Consider the following 20,073-nt stretch of genomic DNA (forward strand, 5'->3'; position numbering starts at 1 on the left):
CCCATTACGGCCTCATCTACTCCTTATCTCTGTAATCTCCGAGAGTTCTACAACCCTCCGAAACCTCTGTGCTCCTAAAATTCTGGTTTCTTGCACATTCCTGATTTTAATTGCTCCACCACTGGTGATCACGCTAGCAGCTGCCTAATTCTTCAGCTCTGGAATTTTCTCCCTAAGCGTCTTGGCCTGTCTACTTCTCTCTCCTCTTTTCAGATGCTCCTGATGTGTCCTACTGTATTCTTATATGGCTCAGTGTCAAGTTTTGTTTGATAATATTACTGTGCAATGTCTTGGAATGTTTTACTGCATTAAAGATGCTAAGTAAATGCAAGTTGTTGTTGTTAATGTTGTCAACGGATAACATGTAAATAAAGAAGAGAGGAAGGGAAAAGTTGGCTGCTCACTTGGTGCCCCTGATGGCCACGTGGGTGCAATTGATGATACCCTGCACCAGGAGGATTACAGCGATACAACAATCCCACTGTTCTTTGTAACTACAAGGTCCTATCTATTTTCAATTGTAGCTACTGCCTTGTTTTCACAAATAGGGCAACAGCGACTCGTGGGATGCAGTGGCATGCTGTCACTTGGGAGACACCACCAACTCTGCAGCTGATTTTTGGAATGAGTCAGAGATAAAGAAGTTCAAGGCCACAGTGACTTTAATGGCTACTGGTAGGGCATGGTGAGCAGTGCTGTGGGGGTTTTCCACAGCAGGGTGTTCAACAAGGGCACAAATCACAGTTATCATCTACCTAGATAGGCTCAGGCTCCTGGGGCACTAATTCTCCAACATTTCTAGGTAGCTTTCTCAACAGTATACTCAATGTCAAGGGCATGACTGTCATTGTCTTCCAGCCCCATGTTCCTCTCCTCTTCCCTCCTCATGCCTCGGGCTCTGCATCTGCTTCTGTGGGCATTGATCCTCATTGCTTCTTGAGTACCTTTAAAACTATGTCCAGATGTTACCTTGCTTGCAGTCAGCTGCACTTATTGTGCCCCCTCTTAAGGCCCCATGATCCTTGGAGGGTCACAACCCCCTTAACTGATGGAGTGCGTACAAATGACTTGCTCTGTTAACTCTAATCACCCAACAGCAACTGTGTGCCAATGGATCAGTGCCCATCTCAGCTCTGCACCCTTTTTTGAGCCCATCTCATTGAATGATGTGGCAATGAGTGCCCCCCCAGCCTCGTTGCTGCCTCCTCGTACTTGACCTTCTCAGATCCCACTTGGATCCCATGCCTTCCCTCAAAAATTGAAAGCTAGCCCTTAAGTTGGCAACAAGCTCATTAACAGGCTTAACTGATTAAGGGTTTCCAGGTTTCGTTTCCTCCTCCCGCCCCATCACAAAGATTGCCGACCATCAGAATGACATGAGGAGGCCAGTGTTGGGAAATGACATGCCCACCCACCTCAGTTCCCACCCCTTTGGGAAAATCCTGCTCTTTGTTCGAGTTGGGGTGTGGAATTTTGGATAACTCCAAGCTTACAGAGAGGAAAGTGTGACTGACTGGCCGAGAATGTATTAGTTTTTGTTGGTCACTCTGTTAAAAGTAATTTTTTTTTAAGTGGAATTTGAAGAATATCCTTTAAGTGGCAATACAGCTAAGAATTGATAAAACTTACCCACTCCAAGTGGTCTAATTTAAGCAGAACATGATGCTCAACCCCAGGCTTTTTTAAGATGAAAGCCCAACACTATCACTAGAAGTACAGGTGGGCTGCCAATGCTATAAACTAAGAACACATTTATCTGAAGCCTAAAATCCCAAGGGAAATAGATAAATGTAAAGCAAATTTCAAAATTTTGGGGAACCTATTCTTGCTACATTTCCACAGGTGATAACAGTTTACATTTGTTCTTCAGCCACAAGTCTGGCCAAGAAGTTGTCAAATTATAGAAATTTGCTGCACTTAGGACTTCATTTTTCAAACTATGGTGTTACCACCAGGTGAGGAGGGGCCGAATGGCTTCCCTCGTTACCCTATGCGTTTGACAGTAATAGGTTTTTATTTTGAAAAGGATTTATTTGCCAGTTCAGTGAGTACTTAACTGTTTATGCGCTGTGATTGTGAAAGAACCAATAGGACAGGTTAACAAACCTGTTGAGTTTAACAAAGAAAGAGGTTAGCTTTATTATACTTAAACCAATCTAAATAAAATAATAAAATATGCACCAACTTACACAAACACACACACTGTCAATGTTCACACACACACAAATACAGATTACAAAATGGGGAAGGATAAATTGGCCAAATTAGAGTCCATAAAAGAAAAAATAAAAGTGTATACAGTCTGTAGTTTGGTGCTTCAGGCTGAATTTGATGTTTTTGCTGCTTGCAACTTAAAGATGTAGACGACTGAATTGGTTGTTCATCAGGAGATGGTGGTGCTGTGTTGGATTCTTTCAAGTGGTGTCTCAAGATGATCACAGTCGGCAAATAGGGCTCGAAGCTGACAAAGTGGGTTGGGGGAAAAAGGAGGCAGAGCGAACTAATGTCCTTTAGGGAAGGAAATCTGTCGTCCTTACTTGGTCTGGCCTACATGTGGCTCCAGACCCGCAGCAATGTGGTTGACTCTTAAATGCCCTCTGAAATGGCCTAGCAAGCCACTCAGTTGTAACAAACCACTACAAAGACACAAAAAAGGAATGAAACCGGACGGACTACCCGTCATCGACCTAGGCACTGGAAACGACAACAGCAGTCGCAGCCCTGTTGACCCTGCAAAGTCCTCCTTACTAACATCTGGGGTCTAGTGCCAAAATTGGGAAAGCTGTCTCACAGACTAGTCATCCTCATGGAATCATACCTTACAGGTAATGTCCCACTGGCAGGACAGACCCAGCAGACGTGGCGGCACAGTGCTATACAGATGGGAGGGAGTTGCCCTGCGAGTCCTTAACATCGACTCCGGACCCCGTGAAGTCTCATGGCATCAGGTCAAACATCGGCAAGGAAACCTCCTGCTAATTACCACGTACTGCCCTCCCTCAGCTGATTATCAGTGCTCCTCCATGTTGAACATCACTTGGAGGAAGCACTAAGGGTGGCAAAGGTGCAGAAAGTACTCTGGGTGGGGGACTTCAATGTCCTTCACCAAAAGTGGCTCAGTAGCACTGCCACTGACCGAGCTAGACATGTCCTAAAGGACATAGCTGCGAGAATGGGTCTGAGGCAGATGCTGAGGGAACCAACAAGAGAGAAAAACATACTTGACCTCATCCTCACCAACCTGCCTGCCTCAGATGCATCTGTCCATGACAATTTCGGTAGGAGTGACCACCACACAGTCATTGTGGAGACAAAGTCCTGCCTTCACATTGAGGATACCCTCCATCGTGTTATGTGGCACTACCACCATGCTAAATGGGATAGATTTCAAACAGATCTAGCAAGTCATGACTGGGCATCCATGAGGCGCCGAGGGCCATCAGCAGCAGCAGAATTGTACCCAATCTGTAACCTCATGGCCCGGCATACCCCCCACTCTACCATTACCATCAAACCAGGGGATCAACCTTGGTTCAATAAAGAGAGCAGGAGGGCATGCCAGGAGCAGCACCAGGCATACCTAAAAATGAGTGTCAACCTGGTGAAGCTATAAAACAGGATTACTTGCATGCCAAACAGCATAAGCAGCAAGTGATAGACAGAGCTAAGCGATCCCACAACCAACGGATCAGATCTAAGCTCTGCAGTCCTGCCACATCCAGTCGTAAATGGTGGTGGACAATTAAACAAATCACTGGAGGAGGAGGCTCCACAAATATCCCCATCCTCAATGATGGAGGTGCCCAACAGAGCCGTGCAAAAGATAAGGCTGTAGCAGTCGCAACAATCTTCAGCCAGAAGTGCCAAGTGGATGATCCATCTCAGCCTCCTCCAGAGGTCCTCAGCATCACAGATGCCAGTCTTTAGCCAATTTGAATCACTCCATGTGACATCAAGAAACGGCTGAAGGCACTGGAAACTGCAAAGGCTATGGCCCTGACAATATTCCGGCAATAGTACTGAAGACTTGTGCTCCCGAACTTGCTGCAACCCTAGCCAAGCTGTTTCTGTACAGCTACAACACTGGCATCTACCCAGCTTTGTGAAAAATTGCCCAGGTATGTCCTATACAAATAAAGCAGGACAAATCCAACCTGGCCAATTACCTACCGCCCTATCAGTCTACTCTCGATTATCAGTAAAGTAATGGAAGGGGTCATCAACAGTGCTATCAAGTGTAATTTGCTTAGCAATAACCTGTTCACTGATGCCCAATTTGGGTTACGCCAGGGCCACTCAGCTCCTGACCTCGTTACAGCCTTGGTTCAAACATGGACAAAAGAGCTGAACTCCTGAGGTGAGGTGAGATTGACTGCCCTTGACATCAAGATAGCATTTGACCGAGTGTGGCATTAAGGAGCGCTAGCAAAACTGGGGTTAATGGGAATCAGGGGGAAAACTCTCCGCTGGTTGGAGTCATACCTAGCAGAAAGGAAGGTGGTTGTTGGAGGTCAGTCATCTCAGCTCCAGGATATCACTGCAGGAGTTCCCCAGGATAGTGTCCTAGGCTCAGCCATCTTCAGCTGCTTCATCAATGACCATCCTTCCATCATATGGTCAGAAATGGGAATGTTCGCTGATGATTGCACAATGTTCAGCACCATTCGTGACTCCTCAGATACTGACGCAGTCCATGTCCAAATGCAGCAAGACCTGCACAGTCTCCAGGCTTGGGCTGACATGTAGCAAGTAACATTCGTGCCACATGAGTGTGAAGCAATGACCATCTCCAACATGAGAGAATCCAACCATCAGCCCTTGATGTTTAATGGTATTACCATCACTGAATCCCCCACTATCAACATCCTGGGGTTACCATTGACCAGAAGCTGAACTGAACTAGCCATATAGATACTGTGGCAATAAGAGCAGGTCAGAGGCTAGGAATCGTGTGAGGAGTAACTCGCCTCCTGACTCCCCATAGCCTGTCCACCATCTACAAGGCACAAGTCAGAAACATGATGGAATACTCCCCACTTGTATGGATGAGTGCAGCTCCTACAACACTGAAGAAGCTAGACACCATCCAAGTCAAAGCAGGCCACTTGATTGGCACCACATTCACTCTCTCCACCACCAACAGTAGCAACAGTGTGTACCGTCTACAAGATGCACTACAGGAATTCACCAAAGCTCCAGAGATAGCATCTTCCAAACCCATGACCGCTAACATCTAGAAGGACAAGGGCAGCAGATAGATGGGAACACCACCACCTGGAAGTTCCCCTCCAAGTCATGCACCATCCTGAATTGGAAATATATCGCCGTACCTACACCACATGGACTGCAGCGGTTCAAGAAGGCAGCTCACCATCACCTTCTCAAGGGCAACTAGAGATGGGCAATAAATGCTGGCCCAGCCAGCGAAGCCCACATCCCATGAATGAATAAAAACAAATGAACCCACTTAGGTCTTCTCCCTAAATTGTTTTTCTGCTGAGAAAACTTGCTTAAAGCGTATAAAGGTTTGGCTTATCATGTGACCTTCCTTCTCCAACTGCCATTGTCTGTGTATTCCAAAGGTGACTTGATTAACTCATGTCTGAAAGCAACTTAGCCAGGGTCCCATTCTGCAAGTGATTCGTCTTAATGGCCCATCTCCAATAATTGAATACCTCAGGTGATTGCCATAGATGCCTTGCTAATGAGGCAGGAGATATGAGTCCCCTGAAGTCATTGTTACGATGTATTTTTGCAGATATACTGACTCCATGCCAATGAATTGGAATTTAGAATGTATAGTAATACAAATTGGGTTAGCTATCTTGGACTGTGAGTTCAAACCACTTTAGTCTATGATTTAAAAAAAGTCTGTTTTGAAAGTTCTATTCATATTTCTGGCTGGTAGATTAAAAAATATATTATTTGGCATAAAGCACATCTTCATGACAATGGTGATCTTTATGACTCTGAACCTTTTTGTAGATTTTTGCAACTTTTCTTTTATATCAGAAATAATGTTTGTGCTGCCTGAGATATTTGAAACACAAATCAAGTTTGCGGAGCTTTTATACAGGATTTGAACAGCAAGACTGGCCAGAATAACTTGTAAATATAGTGGTATTAAAAGGAATTGTTTTAAGTCCATAATCCTGTTAAAATTAGCTGACAACGAGCAAGAAAGATTGTCATTAATCCCAATGATACAATGGTCATGTGGAATTATGTTTGTAAGTAAGCTTGGGTAATAGATTTTAGTGTAATTTAACCATTTTTAGATTAATTTCCTGTTATATATTCATAGTAATAAGCTAACAAAGTCAAAACGTTATTTTATGGTTACACTGAGATCAGAAGCAGTTTTGTGTTCTGCCTTTTATAATCACTCACATGTATTTATTAAAGGTTATTACATAATTAGAAATCAGCCAGAAACAGATGATTGACCATATAGTGTACCTCAATTAAGTTACAGTTGAAGAAATAGTAATTAATCAAGTAGTTATTTTAAAGCTGGATTTAAAATCTTAAGTTTAAATACTATTTTGATATGTCTGATTTGGATGAGTACCAATCAGATATGTTGTGCTAAGCTCAGCAAAAGCCTTCACCAAATGGATCGTATGAAGTCAGATAACAAAAGATACTGCAAAAGAAACGTTGTCCTTTCAAGAGCTGATGTTCGTAGCTAGTCAAACTCCAATTAAAACAAACCAACAATTAAATTAACCAATTGGGAAATTACAGACATGGGGCAGAATTTTGCCCTTGGTGGGCATGCGGGCCCCACTGGCTTGGCGGCAGGCAGGTAGCCGACCCCCGCCACCGAAACGGGGCCTGCCGCCATTTTGAGTGGGCGGGCCAATTAAGGCCCGCCCAGTGGCCTGCCCAACAGGAAGCGCTATGCACTTCCTGTGCAGGGGGGGAAGAAATCCCTCGCATTCTGAGATCCACACTCAGTGCCATGTGCCGCCATATGAACACACTCGACCTCTCCCTCCAGCAGCACCGCCGCACCTTTTTTCAAAGCTGCGGGTGCCCCCAGTTTCATTTTATTCTTCGTCTCATCCGACGCCTCAACAAGAAACTTTTTCTCTTTCTCTCAAGTGCTAAGGAACGCAAGCTCCAACAACTCATCGACACCAACACCCATCTAGGACCCTCCACCCCTGCCTGTCCCTCCGTCCCCAACCCATCTTCCAATCCCAGCCCCAGTCGTCTATTCACTATACCCCCTGACCTTCCCCTTTCTGATGCTGAACGTTCAGTGCTCAGCAAAGGACTTAGTTTCATACCCTTACGCCCTCATCTCAATGAATTTCGGGCTCAGCATGATGCTGAACTCTTCTTCCACTGTCTTCGTCTCCTTGCTCACTTCTTTGGGCAGGAGTCCTCTCCCCATTCAGTGGGTCCTTTCACCCACCTCCAATATTCTCCCTCCACCTGGACCCCTCCCTCTGGATTCTTACCTTCTCTTGATCTTTTCATTGAGAACTGTCAGCATGACATTGGTCGTCTCAATTTCTCTGCTCCTCTCACCCATTCTAATCTGTCTCTCTCTGAACTTACTGCATTCCATTCTGTCAGGTCCACCCCCAACATTGTCATCAAACCAGCTGACAAGGGTGGTGCTGTTGTTGTCTGGCGCACTGACCTCTACCTCGTGGAAGCTGAGCGTCAACTCGCAGACATTTCCTCCTACCTCTCCCTGGACCATGACCCCACCACTGAACATCAAGCCATTGTTTCCAGGATTGTCACTGACCTCATCTCCTCTGGAGATCTTCCTCCCACAGCTTCCAACCTGATAGTTGCCCAACCTCGGATGGCCCGCTTCTACCTCCTACACAAAATCCACAAACAGAACTGTCCCAGCAGACCGATCGTGTCAGCCTATTCCTGCCCCACGGAACTCATTTCTCGTTATCTTAACTCCCTTCTCTCTCCCCTTGTCCAGTCCCTTCCCACCTACATCTGTGATTCCTCTGACACCTTACATCATATCAACAATTTCCAGTTCCCTGGCCCCAATCGCTTCCTCTTCACCATGGACATCCAATCCCTCTACACCTCCATCCCCCACCAGGATGGTCTGAGGGCCTTTAGCTTCTTCCTCAAACAGAGGCCCGAACAATCCCCATCCACCACTACTCTCCTCCGTTTGGCTGAACATGTTCTCACACTGAACAATTTCTCCTTTAACTCCTCTCACTTCCTCCAAATAAAAGGTGTGGCTATGGGTACCTGTGTGGGCCCCAGCTATGCCTATCTCTTTATGGGGTATGTGGAACATTCCTTGTTCCAGTCCTACTCCGGCCCCCTCCCACAACTTTTTCTCAAGTAGATCGATGATTACTTTGGTGCTGCTTCATGCTCTCGTCGGGACCTGGAAAAATTTATTAATTTTGCTTCCAAGCTCCACCCCTCCATCATTTTCACAAGGTCCATCTCTGACACTTCCCTTCCCTTCCTTGACCGCACTGTCTCAATTTCTGGTGATAGACTGTCACCGATATCCATTACAAGCCAACCGACTCCCACAGCTACCTCGACTACAGCTCCTTACACCCCGCTTCCTGTAAGGACTCCATCCCATTCTCTCAGTTCCTTCGCCTCCGTCGCATCTGTTCTGATGATGCTACCTTCAAAAACAGTTCCTCTGACGTGTCTACCTTCTTCCTTAACCGAGGTTTTCCACCCACGGTCATTGACAGGACTCTCAACCGTGTCTGGCCCATCTCCCGCGCATCCACCCTCATGCCTTCTCCTCCCTCCCAGAAACATGATAGGGTCCCCCTTGTCCTCACTTATCACCCCACCAACCTCTGCATTCAAAGGGTCATCCTCCGCCAACTCCAGCATGATGCCACCACCAAAGACATCTTCCCTTCACCCCCCCCCCCCCCGGCGGCATTCCGCAGGAATCATTCCCTCCGGGACACCCTGGTCCACTCCTCCATCACCCCCTACTCCTCAACCCCTACCTAGGGCATTTCCCCATACCCACGCAAAAGATGCAACACCTGCCTCTTCACTTCCTCTCTCCTCACTGTCCAAGGACCCAAACACTCCTTTCAAGTGAAGCAGCATTTCACTTGCATTTCCTCTATCTTAGTCTACTGCATTCGTTGTTCCCAATGCGGTCTCCTCTACATTGGAGAGACCAAACGAAAACTGGGCGACAGCTTTACAGAACACCTGCGGTCTGTCTGCAAGAAAGACCCAAACCTCCCTGTTGCTTGCCATTTTAACACTCCGCCCTGCTCTCTTGCCCACGTGTCTGTCCTTGGCTTGCTGCATTGTTCCAGTGAAGCCCAATGCAAACTGGAGGAACAGCACCTCCTCTTCCGACTAGGCACTTTACAGCCTTCTGGACTGAATATTGAATTCAACAACTTTAGATCTTGAACTCCCTCCTCTATCCCCACCCCCTTTCCGTTTCTTCCCCCTCCTTTTGTTTTTTCCAATAATTTATATAGATTTTTCTTTAACTACCTATTTCCATTATTTTTAAATCTATATCTTTTATGGCCTGTGAATCTTTCCATCCCATCCTCACTAGAGCTATACTTTGTGTGTCCTGCCATCCATTCTTAATTAGCACATTCGTTTAGATAATATCACCATCTTCAGCACCTCTTTGTTCTTCTGTGTGTGACATCTTTTGATTATCTGCTCCTATCACTGCTTGCTTGTCCCTACAACCAACCCCCCCCACCCCCTGCACTTCTGTCTGCCACCCCCGCCACACACACCCCCCCCCACCCCCCCGACCTTAAACCAGCTTATATTTCACCCCTCTCCTAATATTCACTCAGTTCTGTTGAAGGGTCATGAGGACTTGAAACGTCAACTCTTTTCTTCTCCGCCGATGCTGCCAGGCCTACTGAGTTTTTCCAGGTAATTCTGTTTTTGTTGTGAAGGAATCCCCAGCTGTTAAAGTACGCTCTTTCGCGCATGCATGCGAAAGAGCGCACTGCTCCCTGAGACAAAGTGCTGTCTCAGGGAGATTACTGACAGTGCACAAAAGTTAAAAAATAGAGTAATAAAAATATTATTAACATGTCTCCCTCATGTGACAATGTCACACGAGATGGGACATGTTAATAAATATCACATTACATTTATTAAAGTCTTTAAAAAGGAACATGAAACCTCATCCCGCCAGTGGATGAGGTTTCGTGTATTATCAGAAGCCCACTGGGGCTCCTGGCCTGCCCGCCAGCCTTAAGTTCTGTCGAAGGGTCATGAGGACTCGAAACATCAACTCTTTTCTTCTCCACCGATGCTGCCAGACCTGCTGAGTTTTTCCAGGTAATTCTGTTTTTGTTTTTGTTTTGGATTTCCAGCATCCGCAGTTTTTTTGTTTTTATATTATTATTATTATTAGCCTTAAGGTTGGACGGGCAGGGCCTTTAATTACTTTAATTACCCTGTCAATGGCCTCAATTGGCCATTGACAGGTCGGCGGGCGGACAGCTGATTTCGCTGTCCGCCCGCCTTCCTGAAAACTTAAAGGGACTGGGATGACATCGGGGGGTTCCTCCCGACGTCATCCCGCGTCATTTTCCTGTCGGCGAGCGGGCTCCGCCCCCAAATCGGCGACGGGAAAATTCTGGCCACGGTCTGAGATGAGGTATTGTTAATTTAGGGGAGAGAGTAAAGGCTTTGAATGACATTTTTGCTAGCTGGTCAGGTACTGGATGTTCCCAAGGCAGAACTTGAAAGTATTGCTGTCAACAAAAGAACAGGAGGACAACCTTACCTTTCAGTGACCTGATCACTCGTTTGAAGCTGTAAAGCCTCTTTTGTGTTGCTAAGTATACTTTTCCTCTTATAAAACAAACTTTCTCTTTTAACTTACTACTGGAGCTTCATTTTGTCTTTTGGTTATGTCTTGTTCAAACAAAATCATTTAATTGATTACATTGGATTAATTTGAAGTTAGATAATTACATAATTAAGGATGAAGATAAATTAAAATCTCTATATTAAAAATACCTGCACATTTTTTGAAGATAATTGCAACTTCTATCATATTTGAAAATGATCTTGTTAGCTAGAATTGAAGCAATAGAAAGGGTTTGGTACTTCTGAAGTAAAAAACTTGTGATAAGATTGTTAATGTGAGTAGCTGACAAGCGGATAAGCCTCTCGCGAGGAGGCAAAGCCTTCCAGCCAATTGGGAGAGAAAAAGGATGGGGAATACATTAAGTTAAAAATTTATAGGCCAGGACAACAGTGAGATTCATTTCAAAGTGAAAATGACCACACAGCTAAGAAAGCTAAAAGAGTCCTACTGTCACTGACAGGGTGTTCCATCAAATTCACTTTGATTTTTGTTTGAGGGTCAGCGGATCACAGATCATCGAACACCTAAAGAGCTTGACATGGAGGATGAAGATGTGGTTGAAGTTTATCAGGAACAGACAGGAGGATGTTTGAGAGCCTAACCGCTGATCCCTGCATTAAGATCCCGATCATCTGTATAATTTCTTTATTGTTTCTTGTCGGCTGTATTCACTGATTTTTATATATAAAAAGAAATTGATTAATTAACTAAGTCAGGGAGAACTGCTTGCAGGGAGCTGCCATCGCCAACTTGTATGCCCCCAGGTAGTTGGTTGATGAAGTAGAAGTCAATTTTGGGCTACTGATTTGCCAGCATCGGACCCTAAGGTAAGTGCTGAGCTGGGGATGGGGTAGAGGGGTGGAGGGAAGGAACAAGTGAGGGAATGTGGGGCCGAGCCCATCCCTCCCCCTAAGCAACAGTCTGAGACTAAACTAGACCGTTTAAAACCTTGGTATCATATTTGACCCCGAGATGAGCTGTCAACCACACATTCACATCACTACTAAGACCTCTATTTCCACCCCCATAACATTCCCTGACTCAGCTCATCTGCGACTGAAACCTTCCTTCATGCCTTTGTTGACTCTAGGCTTGACTACTCCTGTGGACTTTTGACTGGCCTCCCACATTCTACCCTACTTAAACTTAAAATTATCCAGAACTCTGTTGCCCATGTCTTAACTCTCAACAATTCCTGTTCCCCTATCGCCCCTGTACTTGCTAATCTACCTTGGATCCCAGTCAGGCAATGTCTTTATTTTAGAATTCTCATCCTCGTTATCAAATCCCTTCATGGTCTTACCCTTTCCTAGCTCTGTAATCTCCTCCAGGCCCACAATGCTCCAAGATATCTGCACTGCTCTAATTCTGACCTCTTGAGCATCCATGATTTTAATAGCTCCACCATTAGTCGCCACATTATTAGTTGCCTAGGCCCCAAGTATTGGAATTCCTTCCCTTCAACCCTCCACCTCTCTAACCCACTTTCCTCTAAGACCCTCTTTAAAACTGGGTGACTGCAAGCACATCTCTGAGCCTAGCTGCATCACACTGCCAAGAAATACTATGCCTGGCCACCACTGGGGGATGTCCATCATTTCTCCATGGGTGCAGACTGACGAACACAAGGACAGGTTTAGAATACATGTATGTAAACACACAAAGCATGCTGAATAAAGTTGATGAGCCACAAGCACAAATAGCCATGTAGGAAAATGATGTAGTAGCAATAACAGAAACGTGGCTTAAAATGATGAATTATGGGAGCTAAATATTCAGGGGTATGAAGCGTTCAGAAAAAGATAGGGAAAGGATAAAGGGAGGAGAGGTGAAGCATTGATTAGGGAAGCATTGTAATGTTGGAAAGACAAGGACAGATTCCATTTGGTTAGAGATTGAGGGGGAAAAATAAAGAGGATGATCACACTACGCGGGGTATTCTATAGACCTCCAAATAGTGAGGGAGAAGGATTGAGAAGCAAATCTGTAGGGAACTCACAAAGATGTGCAAGAATGAGAGAGTGGTGATTTTGAGGGACTTTGTCCCATTCGGTATTTGGGTAAATAATTTTAGATTAAAGAGTAAGGACAGGGAGGAATTTCTGAAATGTATTCAGGAGAATTTCCTGAGTGGCCCAACGCTGCATGAGGCTTTACTGAACCTGGTGCTGGGAAATGAGGTGGACCAAGTGTCTGTAGATGAGTGATCATCCTACCACAAGATTTAGATAAGTAATGGAGAAGAACAAGGAAAATCTAAAGTAGAACTTCTAACTTGGAAGATAACTAACTTCACTTAACATCCTACATTTAGCATGGGTGAAAAACCAGTTCAGCTTTGTAGTAATGCTAAATTTGCGGAGTGTGAATGCGCTGCTAGGCTTTTGAGACCCTCAATTTTAATACCTGTTTCAACGATCATTTAAGAACAGCTCTCTCAAAGGTTCCATTTCACTAGGTTCTTCTTGGTTCTTAGACACAGTGAGGGAAATTTTACCATGTTAATAAAATAGTGCTATAGCCTTTGACAATACCAGGACCAGTTGGTAGGTGGTGCTAAAATGCAATCTAAGATGGAAGACTGTTGATGTTCACTCTTTCTAGTTAGTTGGGCTCCTCAACTCATCTGTACTGCCTAGTTGGGCTCCTCACCTCATCTGTATTGCCTATGATAATTCAGGTAGTAGAGGTCTTGTGGCAGAGCGGGTAATGTCCCTACCTCTGAACCAGAAGCTCCGCATTCAAGTCCCACTTGAGGACTTGATGGCCGAGGAAGGTGCGTTGGCCAATGACTTGGCCAAACAGGTTGATTATCAACCTGCATATCCTTCCAATATACCCATAACAGGAGGTAAGAGCAGGAGATTCTTCTGGTCATCCAGAATTGTGTGGTAGTTGCAGCGCAGCAGCCTCTCCACGTTAAAAGACTCCACAAGCAGATTCTTGCCATGGGCTATACTCTGTGGTAAGCATCCTCCTCACTTTGAGGGACTACCAGAAGAAGAATTGGGGTGAGAATTGGAAGAATTTGGGTGAGAATTGGTAGTATTCTGTCTGCAGAAAGTCTAGCCACAAGTGCCAAATGACTCAAGTTTCATTACCCAAGATTCCACTTGACAGCTGAAGAACACAAAGTACATTAAATTGATGTTGAATAACTTTTTTTATTGTGGTCTTTATGTATGTACTTAAGTCTGAAGAGAATATTTTCAATCAACTGAATACTTAATTTGTAAGTTTTGATATAGAACACATCTTCAGATGTCAAATGTTGTATAAAAATGACACATTTTATTTTACCGGCAAAAGTTCAGAGCTTTGAAGGACTGAAATTAGTGTCATTTATGCTAAATGGACTGCCCGGTAAATCTGAGAGATCTATCTTTGTTGTATCTGCTATTTAAAGTGAAATTGATAGTTTATATTGAGTGGAATTTGCCTGTAAATTCTTGGTTAATAGTTGATTTTGGTTTGATTGTTAAAGTAAGGGTTATAAAAATTGAAATTTTGTCCATTGGTTTTTCTTTGGGAGCCGATCAGTAAATTTAGTTCTTTTAGTTTGTTGGTTTCCATGGGGATCATTACATATCATGCTAACTGTAAAATATAGAAACTAATCTAGCAAAAGGATTTTGTATCACGTTATGTTTGTATGCATCCAAAGTTTTTAGATGTATAGAGATGAACTATTTCTCTTAAAAGATTGAAGCAACATCACTTAAACCTTCTTCCCAAAAACATTTCATGTATTTAATTTATAAAATTTACCAAAATAATATTAGACTCTCCACCTTCATCATCATCTTACTTGGATAGCACCATGTCAGTTCCCTGAATGGTATGTTGAAGTAACCAAAAAAAAAATCAGTTACACTTTCTGCATTATGTTGTTGATAATACTTATATTCTTGTAATACTGTGTATCCTTCAACTTAGACAAGATCTGCTTGTCTGTAAAATTAAAAGTCCTTCGTCTTGCCCTCAATCTCTTGCATCACATCAATCAAAAGCACCTAAAAGTGTAGCCACAGAAGTGTGACGCCTGAAAAGTATGCCATTTCATAACACAAAAAATAATGATTGGTTCATATATCCAATTCTCTGTTAAATTACCGAAGTGTTCAAAAGTCAAAAAGACCACATAACACATAATGCAGAAAGCTGAACCTATATTTTTAATATCCACCATTCACAAACTAGTAATTACTAGAAAATCAAACTGAAGCTCTTTTCTTTCAAAGATAAGACTGAGAGGTGACCTGATAGATGCCTTTAAAATTATGATGGGGTTCAATAGAGTATATGTAGCAAAGACGTTTTAATGTGTGCTCAAGTCCAAAAATAGCAGCCATACATGTAAGTTGTCACTAATAAATCCAATGAGGAATTCAGGAAAAACATAGATGCAGCGCTTCACTTTTTTACTTCCTCCCTTCTCAACATCCTAGGCCCCAAATACTCTTTCCAGATGAAACAGCAATTTACTTGAGCTTCTTTCAATTTAGTTTACTGTATTTGCTGCTTATGATGTAATGGAGAACCCATTCACAGATTAGCTGATCATTTTGTGTGACATCTCCATTGAGTGTGCAAGCATGACTTTTAATTCTCTGCCCCACTCCCACTCTGACCTCTCTGTCTGTCCTCTGCCTCCTACATTGTTATAAATGAAGCTCAACAGAAGTGCGAGGAACAGCATCTCATTTGATTAGGCACTTTACAGCTTCAGGACACAACATTAAGTTCAACAATTTCAGATCATATCCATTGCTGCTATTTTTCCAGACAGCAGCTGCTGGCAATGATTCTGCTTTTGTCATTTTTAGTTTCTCTAACCTGTCTTTTGTCTTTTTATTGCCTCATTACCACACACCCTTGTGCCATGCTCCATCATCTATTTTTCTCATTTAATCACTCCAGCCTTTTGACCTATTCTAAACCTTACATTTTGTTCTTTCCTCCTGTTTCCTCCTCCCCCTGCCTCTGCACTTGCTCAAAAGTTGTTATATCTCTAACCTTATTCTGTTCTTTTGAATGGTCATTGACTTGGAATGTTAACTCTCTTTCTTGCTTCACAGTTGCTACCTGACCTGCTGAGGATTTGCAGCATTTTCTGTTTTTATTTCAGGAGAGAATGTGGAACTCACTAGCATATAAGAAATAAGAGCTGGTGTAGGCCATTTGGCCCTTTGAGCCTGCTCCACAATTCAACAAGACCATAGCTGGTCTCCTACCTTAGCTCCAACCTTTCGCACTCTCCCAATATCCCTTAATTCTCTTGACACCCAAAAACCTACTGACCTCTGTCTTGAATATATTCAATGACTGGGCATCCACAGCTCTCTAGGGTAGAGAATTCCAAAGATTCACAAGCGTTTGAGTGAAAAAATGTCTCGTCATCACATTCCTTAGTCCTATAGAAAGTGAGTTTGGGGAATTAAAAATGGAAAATAAGGAGATGGCAGATGATTTGAACACATATTTGGCATCGGTCTTCACTATAGCGGATATAAGTAACTTCCCAGAAATAATTGTAAATCAGGAAATAGAGGGGAGGGGGGAACCCAAGAAAATTACAATCACCGGGGAAGTAGTACCAAGCAAATTGTTGGAGCTGCGGGCTAACATGTCCCTGGGTCCTGATGCATTTCATCCTAGGGCCTTAAAAGAAATAGCTAGGGAGATAGTTGATGTGTTGATTTTAGTTTTCCAAGATTCCCGAGACTCGTGAGAGCTTCCATTAGATTGGACTCACTCAACCTGCCTATATCCTTCTGTGGCCTAGATTTCCTCTTCACTACTTACTCTCCATATAAATTTGTACTGTCAGTAAACATGGATACGTTACACTCAGTCTCCTCATCTAATCCATCATTATAGATTGTAAATAGTTGAGCCCAAGTACTGATTTTTGTGGTACCCTGCTGTTGCAGCCTGCCAACCTGAAAATTACCCCTTTATTCCTATTCTCTGTTTTCTGTCAATTCTTCAATTCATGCTAATATATTGCCTCCAAATCCATGAGTCCTGCTTTTGTGTAACAATCTCTCATGTGGTATTTTATTAAGTGCGTTTTGAAAATCCAAATACAATACATCCACAGGTTGCCCCTTATTTGCCTTACTAGTTACATAGAATAGAATCATAGATTGGTTACAGTACAGAAGGAAGCCATTCAATTTATTGAGTCTGTGTCAGGTCTCTGCAAAAGCAAATTAGTTTGTTCCACTCTCCTGCCCTTTCCCCAGAGCACTGCAAATTCTTTCCTCTTCTGGCGCTTATCCAATTCCCTTTTGAAAGCCACGATTGAATCTGCTTCCACCAGTCTCTTAGGCAGCACATTCCAGATCCTAACCACTGCTACGTAAAAAGGTTTTTTTCTCATGATGCCTTTGGCTCTTTTGCCAATCACCTTAAATCTGTAACCTCTGGTTCTCAACCCTTCTGCCTATGTAAAAAGTTTCTGTCTATTTTGTCCAAACCCAAGCTTAGGCAAAATTTATGCAGGCCCTGAGCTGTCCAGATGTCAGACTCTCCCCTCTTAACTTCCCTGTTTGAGTCCAAAGGAATGCAAGCACTACGTTTGGCACCAACTTGGTTGCAGGAGTTGCTGGAAAGATGACATATCTAGACATGAGTCCACCTTTGGGCTCTACTACAATTTTTTTTTATCAGGGTTTAAGCCCCCTAAGCCTTTCACTCTCCTGAGATATCCACAAGGCAGTGGGGATATTCACCCATTGCTGGGACTTTGGTCCATGAGTGTCAGGGCATGACCACATACTGCATCTCCAAGTCCCTCTGAAACTTTAGCCTGAGACTGCGAAGGACCCAGTTTCTATGTGTTGCCATGAGGTGGCACAGCTGAGGACTTGTTGATGAAGAGGCTACGTACTGACGGGGACAGACTTACTCATTTGGCTCTCTTTTTGGCATTGCTGCTAGCCAGTGATGTAGGCTGAAAATGAGAAACAATCTAGCATACATAAGTGGAAAGCTGCAAATTCTTCACTCTCACAGTACACACTCACATTGACCTGATGTACACACGATTTTGAACAGGCACTCTCCGGCATTCCCTCACAGTGCACAGAAGCAGAATGGAACGTAGTTCAACATACCATCTACAATACCACACTCTACATACATGGGAAGCAAGAGCAGAAAATGCTGACTGGTTCAAGGCTAAACACCACAGTGATGGAATGTGTTATTGAAATCAAGTGGTCCGCTCTCATTAACTAAAAGAAAGATCCTAGCAATAAAACTGAATGCAAAAAGAGTCGCTCTAAGTAAAATCCAACAGACTGCTAGGCAGTGCGCCAGTGACTACTAGTCACAACTTTGCCAGAATATTCAGATGACATTTGACACAGGAAATACTAGGAGCATGTATGAAGGGATCGGAAAGGCAACAAGTCTATCAGCAAAGAAAATGGCTTCAATGAAACAAAGGTCAGGGAGGTCATCACTGACTGCAATAAACAGTTGGAGAAATGGGTAGGACACTGCTTTGAGTCGTACTCGGGGGAGAACACTATAACTGAGGAAGCTTTAGTCGCCACAGGAAGCCTGCCTGTGATGAAAGAGCTGGATATTGAATCCATAGTGGAGGAGCTTACCAAAGCCATTGAGTCGCTTCCCATGGGCAAAACTCCAGATGCTAATGCTATGCTGCCTGAACTCATCAAGCACAGGAAACCAGCTTCTGTACAAATTTAAAAGCAAAATACCGCAGATGCTGGAAATCTAGAACAAAAACAAAAATACCTGGAAAAACTTAGTAGGTCTGACAGCATCTGCGGAGAGGGATACAGTTGACGTTTCGAGTCCGTATGATCCTTCATCAGAACTAAGAAATATAGAAATGAGGTGAAATATAAGCTGGTAGAGGGGGATGGGACAGGTAGAGACAGTTAGTGTCCAGGGGCAAGTGCTGACCAGCCTTGGAGGTGACTGCTGAAGGTGGGTTGGCCGGGTGCAAGTCCTAGCCAGCCTCGGAGGCAACTGTTGGTGGGGGGGGCGGGGTCAAGTGCTGCCCTGGATCCCACGCACAGGCAATTGAGGTGGGGGTCAGGGTAAGCAAGGGGAGTGGCCATGCATTAGGGACACCTGTATAAACTGACCATGCTTCTGCAACTGAGACAGATCAGGCACAGCCACAGTTATATGATTGGGGTCGGGCTTCTAGTCTGCCCGCCCATGCAAATAACACGGAGGCACCAAAAGGCCACCAAGCACTCCATACTTTAGCCCCACCCCCCCTCCTCCCCTGGCACAGACTTTGAGCCCACCACCACTTTATTGGACCATGGAGCAGTTTGACTGCACACGTTGTACAATCTCCTCACCAATGCTGGCCATGTAGCGGTCACTGCTGGAGACACTCACAGCCCTTTACAATCTCAGCATCCCAGTTGGGACCTGTCTTCCCCATGTCACAGGCTGACAGGGCAGCCATGCAGTGCACAAATCTCTGGCCATCCGAAGGGTGACCAGCACTCTCCGGGAAGTGTTAAGGGGTGGTCAGACAAGGCCAGTAAAAAGGTGCTAAGCACAGCCAAGATAACCACATCTCTCCCTCTTTCATGCTACAGGAGGACCACGTCAGGATCATGGATCCTGGTAACCTAGCTGTATGCCCGCTGGCCTACAGAGACCATAGAAGACTGAGGAGAAAGTGACTGAAGCTCCTGGCTGCGCAAAGGCAAGAGTAGCAACCTCATGAAGAAGGGGCAGCAGGGGCACCCGCACACGCTATTCTGGAGCGACAGTGAGCTGCGGCTGGACGGTGCCTAGCGACACCCAGGGTCTATAGATACCGCCTACCATTCCTGCAGATGACTGAGCACCTGTGTCGCCAACAACTGTGCATGCCTAGGGACCTGGTGGCTCGCATCTGCCACTTACTGCAGGGCTTGGCACCAAGGGGACATGGAGGTCATCCATTGCCAGTGGCTCTGAAATCAACTGCGGCGCTCAATTTCTATGCCAGTAGCTCCTTTCAGGACTCCACAGGTAACCTCTGTGGGATTTCACAATTCGCCATCCACAAATGCATTCATGAGGTCACGGATGCCATCTTTTCCATGGCACACAACTTTGTGCATTTCACCTGGGACTGGGACAGCCAGGATGCAAGGGCCATTAGGTTCACCCTGATCTTGGGATTCCCACAGGTGCCGGGTGTAATTGACTGCACTAATATGGCACTCAGGTCT

General features: G+C 44.5%; 1 pseudogene; it reads left to right on the plus strand.

Moving 5' to 3' along the window:
• LOC121282828 overlaps positions 1 to 11,463 on the plus strand; it is a 42,746-nt pseudogene extending 31,283 nt beyond the window's left edge.
• The last annotated feature ends 8,610 nt before the right edge of the window (positions 11,464 to 20,073 follow it).

This window comes from Carcharodon carcharias, chromosome 10 (genome assembly GCF_017639515.1).
Source record: "Carcharodon carcharias isolate sCarCar2 chromosome 10, sCarCar2.pri, whole genome shotgun sequence".
Lineage (NCBI taxonomy): Eukaryota > Metazoa > Chordata > Chondrichthyes > Lamniformes > Lamnidae > Carcharodon > Carcharodon carcharias.